Source organism: Trachypithecus francoisi, unplaced genomic scaffold, assembly GCF_009764315.1.
Source record: "Trachypithecus francoisi isolate TF-2019V2 unplaced genomic scaffold, Tfra_2.0 Lachesis_group7, whole genome shotgun sequence".
NCBI classification, from domain to species: Eukaryota; Metazoa; Chordata; class Mammalia; order Primates; family Cercopithecidae; genus Trachypithecus; species Trachypithecus francoisi.
Window position 1 is genome coordinate 75624270 of NW_022681472.1, and position 17852 is coordinate 75642121.

Here is a 17852-nt window from a genome sequence, read left to right on the forward strand (position 1 = left end):
GCACATGATTAGAAGGCTGAGTGGTTTCTTTCTTCTCTGGTGTGCCCCAGTTGGCTAGCAGATATGTCACCGTTTTAAAAGGATTGGGAAACTCCTTCTATTGCATATACCTGCATAGACCTGGGCAAGTCCTTGGTAAACTAGATAAACCATCACCCAGACTCTCAGCCAACCAGTCAGTCAGGTGAGAGTTATTTGACTGCTCACTATGTTTAGAATTTGATTTTGAGGACGTTTTCAGGCTTAGCCTAAGGCAGAGTTGTAAAGTAATTAGTTGTTTATCCTTCATCATCTGTTACTGATTTCTACTCTTTTTACTTCTCTTCTATAACAATCTACTGTTGAAACAAACTTTATACTAGTATTTTAATATCTATGGTATAAATTTGTCATTTTTCCTCAGGGATTATACATTTGAAACTGTGGAATGATAGATTCCATTTGGCAGACATGTCAAACATAACAGATCTGTGAAATCATAATAGCAAGCTATCCTACTACATACTAGAAACTTCACCAAATGGGCCTAAGTAGGTATATCAGATGTGGGAAGTAAAAAGGAATAAGAAATCAAAGTTTCACCCATATGCACCTTTAAAATAATATGAAAAGAAATTTGCAATAACTATTTCAGGGCCTTGCTAAACTATTAATACTCTTCAGATTGCAAAGGAGATTTGTTATTCAATTACTAGGAGAACATTTGCCATCGGGGTGTATATGTGAGGAGACCTCTGCATCCCTTCTCCACCATCTCTACTTCCTTTATGGAATCATTTCTGTGCCCCTCTCTTGATTCATGAGAAATGGCAAATTTCTTTTCTTACTCTGTATCATAACCTGCTAGCTCACTTTTGTTTATAACTCACCTGACCCACTCCTCTCTGCTCCAGCAGTTTCCTTCCAGACACCCCTGCCCCGCCCCCAGTTACCTCTTTGTACTGGACTCTTATGCCATCAGTATGACTAGTGCAAATTCTCTTATATCCTAAATGGATATCTCTTCCTTCTATTCTTTAACTATAACTGAAACTTGGAATAGTCCCCAAATACTACATCCTTATCCCACTGCCTTCTCTGGCAAGGGCCTCAAGTTCTTCTACTGCTCTGGGAATCTCTTAAAGGTAAACCAAGAGTTTTGCTGCCTAGAAATATTTCCAGATCATGGAATATTTAGGGCCTTTCATTTTTCATCATTGAACAAATGGTAGCATTTTCTTTAAATTATTTTTCATCTTTCCCCCCACTCTTCTAACAACATAGACATTTTGCAGTGACTTAAGCTACTGGCACATGCTTTTCCTTTTCAGTGCATTCTTCACTATTATCAGTCATACGTGAGTATCTTTAAGTAAATTCTAATTTACTTAAAGTGGCTTTGTGATTTGGAACTATCTCTTTTCACTTCTCGACTTTGGTTTCTTGCCTATAAAATGATAGAATTTGATTTGGTGGTTTCATTGAACCCATAATTTTGATTATAATTTGGTAGAAAGGAAAGACATCCAAGAATTAATGACCTAATAATTAGAAATCATATGAGATGATTTCAGTACTTTCAGACTTTAGAATCTAAACTTTAGATGTTCAACTTGAGCTTATGGCAAACGAATTGAGTTTCATGGAAAAGGTAGGCTTTGAGCTGAGTCTTAAATAAATTACAGACTTTGGAGCATAAGAGAAAACATTCCTAGCAGGGAGATCAACTTGGTCAAAGGCAAGAAGAAAAAGGATATGCATTTTCCTCATTGAGCAGTGGGCTGACCAGCTTGGATGGGTTTGGGAAAGAAATAAGACAGTGATCTGGTGAAAAGATAGTGTTATTCGTCAGAATACTTGGCTCCAAATGATGGAATTTCAACTGACACTAAATGCCAATGAGAAAATCATTGGTTCACACAGCCAATCTGCTAGAAGATCAAGGGAAAAACGAGCCTCAAGTACAGCTGGAACGTGATACCAGCACACTGCATTTTCTTAGGCTATACAAGGCTAAACCATGGCCATTGGCAGCTTCCAGGTTCATGGTACTCAGCTTGGCTTCCAGGAAGGAAAGGACCCTTCTCTCCTAAACTCAATTCAAGAAAACTTTCAAGCAAAGAGAGGAGTCAGGTGACTCAGCTTGGGTTACATTTCTATCCTTCTGAACACAGATAGAGAGCATGATTGACAGCCAAAGCCTCATGGCTAGAGTGGGGGTGATAAGCAAGTCACCAAAAGAAAGGCATGTGTTCACTAGAATACATCTGGAAGCAGACTGGGCCAGACTAAATGATAGCTCTTCACTATAGATATGTTGGAAACTTACTGTAGAATTTATCTAAAAGCACTGAGAAGCCATTCATTCCTGCTAATTGAAAGAGAGGTATTATCAGAAGAGATACTGGTGACAGATTGAGGATTAAGTAGTTGGGAAAGACTGAGATGCTGTAGCATGATTCCTTGCACACAATAGGAACACAAGCCTTTGGCACACTGAAGCAGGAAAATGACTTAGGGAGATTGTTCAATAGCCTAGGCAGGATGGCTAAAAATCAGTATTTGTGTGGAAATAAAAGAGATGGTTTTTAAAAAAGATTCAACAGCTTGTGATGATTTATTGGATAAAGAACTAGGAAAAGGAGGAGAAGCCAATGAAATAACAATTAGTTTTTATTAAACCTTTACAAGGTGTTAGATTCTGTGTGTACTTAACGTATACCATTGATTCCTGGCAGAAATTATTTGAGGTAGGTAATATCATCCACATATTACAGATGAGAATGTTGCACTCAACAGGTTCACACTTTCTATAAGCATTTGAGTTGGGGTTCAAACCTAGTCTAACTTAGATCTGTTTTTCTTCAAAGCTTATGCTCATAACTGTTACGATATACTAGGCACGAACTTAGGTAGACAGAAAGAGTGTGGGAGAACTTGTCAGGAGGTGATGTGAGTTCATTTTAGATTTGCCAAGTTTGAGGGAATAGTGGAACATGAAACAGGTTGTGACCTAAAAGCATTATAGTTGAGGGCCTAGATAAGGGCATTTAGGTATCTGTTAAGGTTTGAATGTATGTGTTCCCCCAAAACTCATGTCAGAACATAAGACCCAATATGATAGTATTAACAGGTGGGACTTTTGGGAGTTGATTAAGTCATGAGAGTAGACGCCTCATAATGCAACTGGCGACATTATGAAAGGGCTGGAAGGAACTAGATAGCCCCTTTTGCCTTTCTATCTCTTCTGCCATATGAGGACACAACATTTGTCCCTTCTGGAAGATTCAGCAACAAGGTGCCGTCTTGGAAGAAGAAACTGGTCCCTCACTAGGTGCCAAACCTGCTACTGCCTTGATCTTGGACTTCCCAGCTTCTGGAGCTGTGAAAAATACATTTCTGTTATTTATAAATTACCCAGTCTCAAGTATTTTGTTCTAGCAGCACAAACAGATTAAGACAGTATCATTTACTTAGATGTAAAACTTGGAGGCCAAGAGGAAGAACACACATTTAAAGGCAAAAGGCAATTGCTGTATTTCACGTCTGAAATGAAAATTCAAGCCCTTTGAGGTATCACTACACACTGCTTTTACATAGTGTCCACTGAACTAAACTCCAAGAAGGCAACTGGATGTCTAAAAGTTCTCATCTCCCTGGTGAAGGGACAAAGAAAACTAAAGCAAGCAAAAGGCAGAGCTTCGAGACAGTCTGAGGCAGCTGCCTCCTTTTCCCATCTCCGTGAGTGTAAATATTTTTCTCCACAGAGGAAGGGAATTGTAGTGGAAGTAAAGAGGGGGAAGAATTATCCCAGGACCATACTAGAATAGAATGGCAAATTTCAGGAATAGCCAGACTGACCAGTATAGAGAAGAGTCAATAAAAATGCTTTTAGAAGTATTATAAAGGAGAAAACAAATTATCAGCGGCTAACTAGAATCTCTGTTTTTCATATGTTTATATTAAATCTTATTTATGCAAGAAAGGAACTATGTTTAAAGTTTTATAGCTATTATAGAATTAAAGAACTTCAAGGTAACATCTAGAAATTGTTCCCAAACTTTGGAGGGAATTAGAACCACATAGGGAGCATGTTAAAAATGTAAGTAACATATCTAAATTCCTTCTACATTTATCAGCAGACATACTTCTGTAATGAAGAGCTTTCTTCAATATACGGCTATTTTTGCTGCCGTTGTTTTTACATTTCACTTCAACATAGATTCTTCCCTAATGTGCCATAATTCACTACTATCATTATTCTGTTTGTTGTTTTGATATCCAAAATTTGGCCAGTATGAGCCTCTTCAAGCTGACTCCTATGTTCTTTTGACAGGTCCTCTTTGTCCTTAAGTATTTTTTTTGTTCGTTTGTTTTTTGCCTTCTGGCAGGATTAACTTGTATTTTACCTGCCTAGTCCTGGCATCAGCCACTCCTTTAAAGATCCCTGATTCCTTTTAGTAAGAAAGGTCACATAGGAACCAAGATCTGGAGACCAGGTAAACTTACTGCTACTAAGGAAGACAGATAGCGTTCATACTCATGTCGCCAATTCAAACCTAACATCATAAGGTACTTCCTTACCTTTCCTTATTCACATTTGTATCTCCCAATAAGTGAGAAATTTGGTTTTCAAAAATGCCAATAGATTAATTCATTTTTCTGTATTCTACAGTATAAAAGGAAGTTGTTTCAGAATTATTGTTTCAATAGCAATACCAACAACAAAACTACCAAACAAGTTCAAAATTTCTTTGCAGTTTGTTTTGTTCTTAGTATATATCCCAGTAAAAGTGCACAAAGTACCATCTAATCTAATCTTGATCTAATCTACCATCTAAATACAGGCAAACAGGCAGATCCAGACTATAGAACATTCAACAAAACAAGTGGCTTAGGTTCTTAAAAATGTCAAGTTATGGAAGACAAGAAACAGGGTGGAATTACTCTAAATGAAAGAAAACGAAAGCGACATGAAAACCAAATAAAAGGCAAAATCTTGGATTAAATCATCAAAGAGAAACTATAAGGACTTTTGTGTGTGATGAAGAAATTTAAATATAGACTACATTTGATAATATGATTGCATCAATGTAAATCAAATTTCCTAAGTGTGATAATAGTATTGTGGTTGTGAAATGTCTTTGCTCTTAAAATATATGTGCTGATGTGTTTAGGGGTGACATGATGTCTATAACTGACTTTCAAATGGAGAAAGAAAATAACTCTCTAGGAAATGTGGTAAACTATAAACTAACTTTTAAATACAGAGACAGAAACAAAAAGAGGGTGTAACAGCAAGAGAAAGAGATCCAAATAAGAGAAGCTGGTGATAGATAAATGGGTTTGTGCTGTATGATTCAACTTTTTGGAGGTTAAAGTTTTTTTTATTTTTTTTCAAAATAGAGTTGGGGATAATAAAGCAGAAACCTGAGCCCCACCCCAAAACATTCTGATGATTATGATCTTAGTTAGTGTCTGAAAATGTAAATTCTATCAACAGGATTCTGATGCAGATTAGATAGCATTTTAAGAAAGATTGAGTAGACACGTCATGGAAACTCAAGGCCAAAGACTCTTCAAGATCATATATCCTTGGCTAAAGAAACAATTTCTTTTGCCAAGCCAACACTAAAACTTCCTCTACCAAGGAATCAGTGGTTCTAGATCAGTCAAACCCAAGAAGATAGAGGGTACTCAACAAATATTTAGTAAATGGTTGGGCATGGTGTCTCATGTTGTAATCCCAGTATTTTGGGAGGCCAAGGCAGGATGATTACTTGAGGTCAGAAGTTTAAGACCAGCCTGGGCAAAATGGCAAAACTCCGTCTCTACAAAAAAATAAAATGAATAAACATTAGCTGGATGTGGTGGCACAAACCTGTAGTCCCAGCTACTTGGGAGGCTGAATAGAAAGGATCACTTGAGCCCAAGATGTCCAGGCTGCAGTTAGCCATACTCACACCACTGCACTCCAGTCTGGGTGATGGAGTGAGACCCTGTCTCTTAAAAAAAAGTTGCTAGATAATTATGAATGCTTAGTAAGACTAGAAAAAGAGAAAGGAACGGATTTAGTGCCCCATGATTGTTACCCAGGTGTTTTCAGATACTTATCCTGTTGTAATCTTTCCAAGTAACCTGTAAGATATAGATTGATAATTTATTTTTATGTATAATAAAACTGAGGTTAAACAACTGTGAAGTCAAACTACCTGGATATAAATTCCAGTTACTTAATTTACTGACCCTGTGATACTAGGAAAAGTCATCTTTTTAAGCTTCCACTTACTTGGCTTTAAAACAGTGTTTCCAAATTATTTTTATCTCGTAGGATTATTTTAAAGATTAATAAAATCGTGCATGTAGGCACTTGACACAGGACTCACCTAGAGTAAGTGATCAATAAATATTAACTAGTCTTACTAGGTCTGAGAGCATTGAGCTAATAAGTGGTAAACAACCTAGTTAAAGTAAATAGCTTAAGACAAGTGGAAAGATTATTTTCTCTATATTTGGTTACAATAATAGTGTAATGAATATAAACTCACACTGAATTCTTCAACTATTTCTCTTCTCCCTTTTCCCTTGCCTCCCTCTCTTTCCTAAAACAAACTGAAATTTTTATCCTAAGGCATTGTTAAAATTTCAATGTGTACAGGATGCTGAAGTTTCATAGTAAAGTGCAAAGGTTGGCAAACTATTTTCCATGGACTAGCTACTCAATTTCATAAAGTTTCATTGGAACACAACCACACACATTCATTTACATGTTGTCTATGGCTACCATTCATGCTACAATGGCAGGCAGAGTTGAGTAATCCTGAGAGAGACCATAAAGCCTGAAAAGCTTAAAATATTTCTAACTTGACCATTTACAGAAAAAGAGTAACACCTGCTCCAATGTCTTAAAATACTTTGAAAAGGACTGGAGAAACTTTACAAGCAGGGAAAACTGGAAATTAGGGTAAGGGGCGCCAGTCTGGCAAATACAGTCAGGTGTCACTTAATGATGGAGATATGTATTAAGAAATGCATTGTTAGGCAATTTGTTGTGCAAATAGCATAGACAATACTTAAACAAATCTAGATGCTATAGCCTACCACACACCTAGGCTATGGACTAATTTCTAGACCACAAACTCGTATAGCATGTTGGACAATTATAACACAATTGTACGGGATCATTGTCATATATGTGGTCCTTCCTTGACTGAAACGTCATTTGGTGGCTCATAACTGTAATAGGCATTCCAGTCTATGGTGGTTATCATAATTATAAACAAAGGAAATGAAAAAGAGAATCTGAACCAACATTTGAGAGGACCTGCAATGAACCAGTTTGCCATATCTTCTCATGCAAGCCTTACATCAACTCTGTAAAGCAGAAGTCATCCCACTTTCATAAATGGAGATTTGGAACACAGAGACATGAAGAAACCTGCTCAAGGTCACATTAAGTGTGAGCGGAAGGACTGGAATTCAGACTTAAGTTTGACAGAGTCCACATCTTGTCCCCTTTCCACTGGGCTTCAGTTAATTGAAACTCAGTTTTACATTCCAGGTTCTCTGAGTGAGGGCCTTTAAAATTATTTTTAAAGGGAAACTCCCAAGAGGATTAACTTCTCTTCTGAAGAGTGAGTCTGTCAGCCTTACATGGCTATGCTTTAAATTCTGTCCCATAGGCTTCCTGAAAGGTTAAAAAATTGTGGCTGTTCCTCTTAGTCACCAACACCAATACTCCCAAGTCAGATCAGTGTTAGATTGCAGTAGAAATTTCAGTAAGGTTGCAACACATTTTACTGCCTTTTATTTTCTTTCCAGAAAGTTAACCAACTGAAAAATTTGTTTGGGGATATTGGGGATCCCTCCCTTCCTACTCCTCTCTCTCTTTTCTTTTTTTCATTATCTTTCTTTCTTTTTAAAGGGAGCATTTTGTTTTGTGGTTTCTACAATAAAATCCACTTAGAGCGAACTTAGATTTTGTCACAAAATGTCCTTTAAAACCAGTGAGTTCTGAAATTCTTTCAAGGCAAAAATTATTGTGATTCTTCTCTGGCAAATGTGGAAGCTTGTAACCAAAGGAGAATGATGGTAGGTATATATTGTATTTACATATATCACGTATGTGATTATATCAGAATTTATTTATTTATTTATTTATTTATATTTTTTGAGACAATATCTCATTCTGTCACTCAGGCCAGAGTGCAGTGACGTGATCATGGCTCACTGTAGCCTCTACCTCCTGGGCTCAAGCGATTCTCCCCACTCAGCCTCTTGAGTACCGAGGACTACAGCTGCATGCCACCATGCCCAGCTAATTTTTGTATTTTTTGTATAGATGGGGTTTTGCCAGGTTTCGCAGGCTGGTCTCAAACTCCTGGACTCAAGCAATCTGCTCACCCCAGCCTCCCAAAGTGTTGAGTTTATAGGCATGAGCCACTGCACCTGGCTAGAAGTTTATTCTTTGCCTTCAAAAGGAAATATGTCCTTTTTCAATTTTCTTGAAACAATCTTCCTTCTAGCCTTCTATTCAGTTTTCCAAATTTTGACAGAGTCATAACTATAGGAGAGATACATCCCTATTACAAGAAAACAATGCAAGTAACATAACGAATGGCCTCATATTTGGGGAATAATCAGAAATGGTGAGAGATGTGCAAAACTAGGGAGCACAAACTTCATGTAGGGGGCAGCACTACTTGGCTCCAGCCAGCAATTGCTGCCATTCAGGAAAGCACAGGGGTCAGATCTTCCAATTTTCTAAGACAGTCAAGAAATATACTTTTAAAGGATTTTTAAAAATTGGCTCAAATTGTAAAAAATATAATTTGGCCCCACAAATAAAATAAAAGGCAAGCAAACCAAAAAGACTCTTGCAGGCTGGATTTGGTCTTCAGATTCATAAATCTATACCTCTCTATTTAAGTTAAGTGAATTGGAGGTCTGGATTTCTATATGAGTCTCCAGGCTGTTTGCATAGGGCAAGTCTAGCCTCAACACTGTGATCCAGTCTCATGTTCTGATACCGTGAAGTCCCTGAGTTCCAAGGACCACCTGCCCCTGCTCATACAATTAATGCAGCCCTGCAAAGGAGGCTTCTCAGCAGTGAGCTGATTGGCCTTCCTTCTGCTTGATAGCATGCTCCATAGACCTGCACCAGTGCTCAAACGCTTGACAGAAATAAGGATGGCAGACAGTTTGTTTTCTGCTATGTGATTCCATGTGAGACTAACTGCTTTTATATTAGGTTCTTTCAAAAAGGCAAGAAACAACTATCAGATAGTAATTTTCCATGTTTTTCTGAACTCCCAGTTGTCAAGTGACAAAGACTTCCACAGACTAGCAGTAGAATCAAATGTAAAAAAACCAAAACAACATTATGGCAAAAGCTTTAAAAATGGTACTTGGATAGAGATGAAGTTTGGGTTTACTTTAATCTATAGGGATGCTGGAATTCTCCTGACTTGGTTTGGCTGTGTCCCCACCCAATCCTCATCTTGAACTGTAGCTCCCACAATTCCCAGGTGTCATGGGAGAGACCTGGTGGGTGGTAATTGAAATATGGGGGCGAGTCTTTCCTGTGCTGTTCTTGTGATAGTGAATAAGTCTCAAGAGATCTGATGGTTTTACAAAGGGGAGTTTCCCTGCACAAACTCTCTCTTGTCTGCCACCATGAAAGACATGCTTTTGTTCTTCCTTCACCTTCTGCCATGATTGTGAGGCCTCCCCAGCCACGTGGAACTGTGAGTTCATTAAACTCTTTTCTTTGTAAATTACCCAATCTCAGGCATGTCCTTTTCAGCAGCATGAAAAGGGACTGATACATCTATGTACTTTTGATTTTCTATAAACATAGTCAACCCAGAGAAAAATATTTCTGGTTAAGCACCTGGTTTTGCTCCCATAAGTGTTTCTAATATTTTAGAAATTAGCTTTAGCCACAGCAGGCTTAACACAGGTGCAGGGGTAGAGTTTGGGAAGCAAGAAGACCTGGCTTGTAGTAGCCTTGGGAAGTACAGCCTGACCTCTGGTCATCCTGGAGAGGATGAGATTATGTCTGCATTTCAAGGCTTCAAATCCTAACAATGCTGGGAAACTGGGAAGTTTCCAGGAGAAACAGCCTGCCTCTTTCTTTCTTTCCTAGGTAAATACAAGAAGTGTAAGTTATCCAGTCATTCTTTGGTTTTTTGTTTTTATATTATAATAATTTCTGTTTGAAAATGTTTTCATTTCAAAGAGTATATTATGATGGCTATTGATCCTTAACAATTCTTGGAAACGCAGGCATCTCAGGTGGTTTTCTAACGAGGACATAAAAGCTTAGCAAGGTGTTAGACTTTATCAAGGATACTATAACTCAGTTTTTCTGAGTCAAACGTCAGTGTTTTTTTCTTTTTTTTTTTTTTTCTTCTTCAATGTCTGGAGAATCACCATTTTACACAATACTGCACCAATTCTGTTGAGGCCATCAACTTTTTTTTTTTTTTTGAGACAGAGTCTCGCTCTGTCACCCAGGCTGGAGTGCAGTGGCACGATCTCCACTCACTACAAGCTCCGCCTCCCGGGTTCACACCATTCTCCTGCCTCAGCCTTTCATGTAGCTGGGACTACAGGTGCCCGCCACTTCGCCCGGCTAATTTTTTGTATTTTTAGTAGAGACAGGGTTTCACCGTGTTAGCCAGGATGGTCTCGATCTCCTGACCTCATGATCCACCCGGCTCAGCCTCCCAAAGTGTTGGGATTACAGGCGTGAGCCACCGCGCCCAGCCAAGGCCATCAACTTTTAAACCTGATTCCTAGGTCCCTCATGACTTTGACTTCAATATTATATAAACATTCTGGTAATTTCAGAAACAATTATTGACTAATCCATAAACAGCCTGTACTAGACACTTTTCTGGGATTAAAAAATAGGTCTCAGTTTCTGTTGTTAAGAAATGGGCAATTTGCAGTTTAAAAGAAAAGAATTAGATGAAACTCCCAGAAAATAGAGGTAAAACTAAGAAAGTAGGTCTCATAGCATGTGTCAAATGGAGAACTGAGTACTTTACATATGTCATCTGATGTAATCCTTGCAGCAACTCTTCCAGGCCACTGTGATTATTCACCTGGCAGTGGAATAAACTATTGAATAACTTGCCCTAATGACAGAGATGGGATTCAGCCCCACTTCAACCAGGGGTCAAAGTTCTGGAGAGTATGGCTTTGCCATTCTGATTCACCGAACACACACAGAAGCCCATTGTGCTGGGGACTGAACACTTAAATACCCAGAAAAATGTGGAAGTTGGGCATTCTTAGAGAAGGGCAGGACCAGAGGGGTGAGCTATTGAGTTAGAGCTTGAAAGCAATGGTGGGCATGGATTGGTGCAGACCAGGTGGTGGTGAGGAGGTCAAGGATGGATTGGAAAATCATGAGGAATTATGGAAGAATAGGTTGGTACTGTGTAATGCAGTTGTTCTCAGAGGTCAGATGGCTTATCGATGGTGGACATCTATAGGGATAGCACAGGGATGAGCTCTTGAAGCTGGATTTATAACTGTGCTCTTTGTTCTGAAGGAGAATGTGTTGCTTTTGCCAAATGCCCTCATCTCCTGAGATCAGGTACGCCCTGGGATAGATGAAAAGCAATGTTTTGCAAGATCTATGGGAGGACAGTGAAGGGGCTCACCTGAGTAAGGAAGAGTGGACTAAACCATGCCTTTCCTTGAGAATTGTGAAGGCAAGTTTAAAGGCCTTCTTGAGGGTGTTACACACACTTGTTTCACAAAACAAAGCTTTGTACACACTCTTGAAAGGTGATTCAAATTTTGTACCTTTCAGAATCATGGCCCACAGACATATTTTATTTGATTGGCATATTTTGACGAACTGGGAACTTTCATCTAAAAATTGATTGTTTAGTTTCTCTGGAAAAAAAATCAAATTTTAAAACTGGCCTTTAAAATTAGCCACAGATTGTTTGCTGCTCCTCTCATAAAGAGGTGGACGTGCATGTTCACTCCTGTTCAGAAAAGAAGGTCTAAGGAGAAACCTTAGTGGTACTACTAAGGGTATCTTAAAGTTGCTCCAAGAAGGTCAGAGAGAAAACCAAGTGGCATTCAATTATTTATTTGTTCATCCATTCAGGCATTCAATTAGTTAGTCATCCAACAAGCATTAAGCATTTGTTCAGGCAAAGACACTGGGCTGGGCCCTCGTTAATGTATAGGTGCATAAGATACAGTCCTTCCCCTCCAAAAGTGCTCCCAAGGGATCTCAATGGAAATTCTTCTGCCTTTGAAAGCTATTGCCAAGGAGAAGGAGTAAAGAACTACTACTCTACTACTACTGCTACTGGTAAGACTACTACTACTATTAACAATAATAATATACAATAGCCATAAAAATTGTACAGTCCTTTACAGTTTATAAAATATTTTCACAATATACACTCTCATTTGGTCTCTACAATAACTCAGAAGTAGAGAGGACAAATCTTTTCTCATTCACAGATGAAGAAGTAGAAGATGAGAGAATTTAAGCCCAAAGTCTTAAATTCCAGTGCCAAAGTGTGACACTAACAGGTGGTGGAGCTGGAGCTGGTTGTCTGAACTCCACTTTGTCTATTGCATCCTCAATATTTAGGAGCTACAGTTGCTGCTAGAAGGTGATTCCCATCTTGTGAGTTATGCATGGCCCCAGCTTGGGAGACCTTATTTCCTGGAGGACTTTGGCCATTTCAACCATTCCAGAAGGGATTCCATTCTGACATGGGATGACGGTAGCATGGTAGGACTTGTTGGACTTTCTGTGTAGTCCTCACTAAAGAGCAAGCATTTCTCTCCAGGATATGTTGTGCTGTTGGAGACGCAGGACCTTTGGGTGAGGACTCATGGCAGCTTAGAGAGGCCTAGAGCCACATAACTGATCCTCTCACCTCATGGAGGAGCCAAGGCTTTGGAAAAGAAGAGCTACAATGTCTTATGCTGTTACCTAGAGATCCTGGATTGATGTGTCTAAATCTGCCCCCTCAATTCCCTCCCTGACCCATTTAGGACAGAACATTTGGAGCCAGGACACTCAGGCCAAGATGACAACTGAATGGCCAATGTCAGAAACCAGAAATGCAGCAGGAGTCTCTATGTGAGGCTGCCCAGGGCACAGAAACCCAGAGTCCTTGAGGAAATGGCAAGATTCAAATATGGGAAAAACGTAAATCAAACACATTCCATAAAAAAAGAAACAAAAGTGATAATACATTTCCAGAAAGGTTCTCGGCTTTATTTGTAATAAAAATTAAAACAATAAAAGCATTATTTTTCATCTCTCAGGTTGGCAACTATTTAAGAAGTTTGAAAACATCCAATCTTAAAGATAGTGTGGGGAGTTAGAACTCCAACTCCCTATCAGTGGACTGCACACTTTTTTTGGAGAGCTTTATAGCAACATCTATGATGTACATACACTTCGACCCAGCTACTCTATTTTGGGGAATTTTTCTGACAAATGTACTCACACAGGTGCACAAAGATACTGTGCAAGGAAGTAGATTGTGACAATTTTTTAATAATACTAAGAGTATGGAAGCAATTATGATTCCTATGGTATTCCCTAATACCAGGGGAACATTTTCTAAATGTCCAAATGATATTGAGCAAGAAAAGCAAGAAGTAGAATAGTACATATGCTAGGAACATTTTTAGTATAAAACAACAAAAAGACATATCTCACTCAAAGGATTTCTCTCTCTGTCTCTTGATGTCTCTGTATGATTCTCCATGGATGAAACATATCTGAAAGGATACATATGCAAGAGTTAACAGTGGTTGCCAATGGGAGTGAGAGTGGGAAGACCAGTGCAGGAAGGGGTTTTAGTTTTTACTTTATTGACTTATACCCAACTTGAATATTTTTAACAGTTAATGTTTATTCTTTATAGTTCAAATAATATTTTAAATAAACTACTAAAGGAGTAAAATAAACAAGAAAAACCGGCCAGACGCAGTGGCTCACGCTTGTAATCCCAGCACTTTGAGAGGCCGAGATGGGTGGATTGCCTGAGATCAGGAATCCAAGACCAGCCTGACCAACATGGCAAAACCCCATCTCTACTAAAAAAGTATAAAAATTAGCCAGAAGTGGTGGCACACGCCTGTAAGCCTAGCTACTTGGGAGACATAGGCATGAGAATAGCTTGAACCCAGGAGGTGGAGGTTGCAGTGAGCCAAAATCGTGCCAATGCACTCTAGTCTGGTGACAGAGTGAGACTGTCTCGAAAAAACAAACAAACAAACAAAACAAAACCCTGTAGTAGGAATATCAACTGTTATCAACATCAAGGCTAAATTGTCAAAGATACTAATGATAATAACATTAATAATAATAGCACACACTCAGGTAGCATCCCTTTGTGCTAGATGATGTTTTATAATAAGCATGTTATATACATTTACTTATTTAAGACTTACAATAATCATATGAGGTAGTTACTATTCATGTCATCTTTTTTATGCTGGAGAACTAAGGCATAAAGAGGTCAGAACTAATATACTCCAAGACACACAGCTAGCAGGTGGTTAAGCAGGTATGGGCGAGGGAAGTCTAGAGTTTGTGCTCTTGACCCTTATCCTACCTTGTCTCTCTAGGTAAGATGAAGACCCCAAAGTCCAGAACTGAGCTGAGAGTTGACCTGGAACTGAGAAGTAAGCCAGGAAATTGCTGTAACCAGCCTTGGAGGTTTCCATGCTCACATTTACCAGCCGCTGGATACCTGATGGTATATCAGTTAAACTGCCTCAAAAAAGCCAGAGAGATAATATTTCTCCCCACATGGGTTTGGCTAATTTGATTATTGTATCAAATTCAAGTTAGAGTTAGGTGGAGCCATATAATAGGAAACCCCCGCAAATTGTTTAAATAAGATAGAGGTTTATCTTTATGTTTTTGCCTATATAAAAGAAATCTAAAGTAGTCCAGAGCTAACTCGGTGGCTGTATGAAATCAGAGACCAACTTTCCTTCCAGACCTCCATCCACCGTCCCTTGCATGTGTCCTTCACATTCATGGTCAAAATGACTATTGGGAGTTTTGACCACAGCATCCATACCCCAGGGAGAATGGGGCAAAAAGAGAGGAAAGAGAGGCTGCATACCAGATATCTAAACATGCTTCTTGAAAGCTGCTAAACAGAAGTTCCCCTTACATATCATTGTTTAGAACTTAATCATTTGCTCACAGCTAAGGAATCTCACAGGTAAGGATGCTGGGAAAATATATTTCAGACAGTCACTTGCCTGAATAACAATGTAAGGTTATATTACTAAAAAAAAGGGTGGTAGGGGGAGAGTGGATTTTAGAGTAGGCAACTAGCAGTTCTGCCAAAAATGACCCATTCCTGGGTGTTAAGAAAGACAGAGTTCTTATCCCATAGATTTGAAAGATAGAATACTATTCTGTTTATGACTTTGATCTAAGTAGCTGACAAAGGGTGCTTTGAGGACACTGGGCACCTAAGGGTTCAGAGTGGGTAAGCAGATACTGAGCAGGAATAGGGACTCTAGGCAAGGATGGAAAGTGCTGAGAAAATAAGTTCCACTCCCTTCACAATTTTTCCAAGGGTCAGACTTGAGCTTTGACAGTTTTACTTTATTAGAGCCTTTCCTACAAGAAGACTTCCATGCCACAATTTCTACAAGGGCTTTTAACTTCTTGTCTTTGGGAAACTAAGGAATGTTCTCAGATGCACTGCACTTCCAGGCAGTAAGAAACTGAAGGGTCATTTTCTGAAGTCATCATTGGACTTGTCATTGGTTTTCTCATCTATACCTATAAAGGGATGACTTTCTTAGAGGGATGTGCTGGCGAATAGTGAGGGGAAAACCAAATGGAAACCAAACAAAGTTCAAAGCTGAAAGAACAAAAGGTAAAGTTTTCCCAAATATTTCAGATTCATGGCAGGGCAAACCTACTGTAATAAGTTCTAATTGGCACCCCCATAAGCTATAACATTCTTACTTTGAGCTAAATGCAATCTAGGAAGACAATAAATGATTTTCCACCTTAGAAAATGTCAAAGAAAATCCGGTAACTTATACTTTAATAAAAGCAAAGACAACAAAGATCTCAACCATCACAATTGAGGAGAAAAACTGCAGGAAAGAATCAGAAACTTGGGCATAAAAATGACTCAAGGCAACGATAGAGAATCACTGGCTCATGGGCCAAATCTGACCTGCTACCCGTTGTTATACAGCCTGCTTTTGCACAGCTGAGAATGGCTTTTACCTTTTTAAATAGTTGGAAAAATTCAGAAGAAGATTTCAGGAAGACACAGGAAAATAATCAGAAATTCAAATTCAAATTATCTGTAAATAAAGTATTATTGGAACGCAGCAATACTTATTGATTTATGTATAGTTTATGGCTATTTCCACTCCACAGCACCAGAATTATGAGTAGTTGCAGTGAAGACCACATAACCTACAAAGCCCCAAATATTATCTGATCTTTTATAGAAAAAGTTTGCCAAATCCTAATTTTAAGCACCAAAAAAAAAAAAAAAAAAAATGCATGCCTCCATCCTCATCACTTAAAAGTTGTGTGAGCTCATAAAAAATAACTTTTGAGTCTTCATTTTCCCATCGTTCTGATGCAAGTAAGAACGTATTTACAGACTGTTGTGAGGATTCATTGAGCTAGGTTATGTAAAGTGACTTACCATGCATCCTGAAACGTGGTACTTGGTCAATAAACGGCAGTTGCTGTTTACTATTTTGGTTGCTAGCTTTTAGTTATCATTGAACACTCAGCTTGCTGCTCGTGCTTTCCCTGACCTCCCCAAGCTGGATCAGGTGACTTTCTCCTGTGCTTGCACAGTGCCCATGCTTATTTCAATCATTACTCACCACATTATGTTGTAATTATATATTTATGTGTCTGGTCCCTACTGCGAACCGTGAGTTTCTTGAGGGAGGAGACCATATGGCTGTCGCAGTGAACGTGATGTAGCAAGGCTGGAGTTTTAGAGGGTCCCACAACTAGGCTGAGGATGTTGCTTCCTAATGCTGAACTCCGGAATTTCCCACTCAGTCACCAGTACTACTGGGGCAAGACAGGCCACCCCTCACAGAGGCAGAACTTTCCCTGTAGCTGTTAAGGAATAGAACAGGCTTGTCCCTTCTCCCAAACTCCTCGGTTAGACATATCACTACTCTCCTGGAGAGGAGGTCGCCGGGTGGGGATGGCGGCCAGGAGGGTGACTTTAGTGTTTCTAGTGGGAAACGTGAAATAGTGGAGAATAGTGTTCCCTCTTAGCAAGTGGGCACTCCTTAAATAAAAGCCAAATGAATGACTCTTATGGGGTAGATCTCAACATTATCTTACTGTCTTTTCACTGTGCCTTAGAATTTGCAATCATTGCCATGTGAAAATCAGTGGCACCTTTAGGTTGTCTTCTAAGCTATGTGGTTGTATGGGAAATACTGGGAAAGGCTTCATGTCATTCTATATTATGCTGACATTTATCTTTTCAAAGGCCAGAGCTTTGCTTAACATAAATGAATATATGTCACACATGCACACACAGACACATTTAAAAAAACACTTCCTTCTTCGCTGCATATATTTTTCTTCTTTTACTTTTTTCCTTAATTTTTTTTTTAACTCTCATGATATCTTTTTAAAAGGCAAATAAGGGAATTTTCTAGATTCTTGTGTTCATTCCTCTTCAGTTCACTTCAACAAATCTTGACTGGAAACTCTACTGCTGTGGAAGTGCCTGGTCCCAACCAGACCACATAAAGTTAAGAGCAGAAAGTCTTTCCTTTTCCATGGATTCTCCCTGCCCGTGGGAAGATCAGTGAAGAACAATAAAAGAAGAAAAGAGATA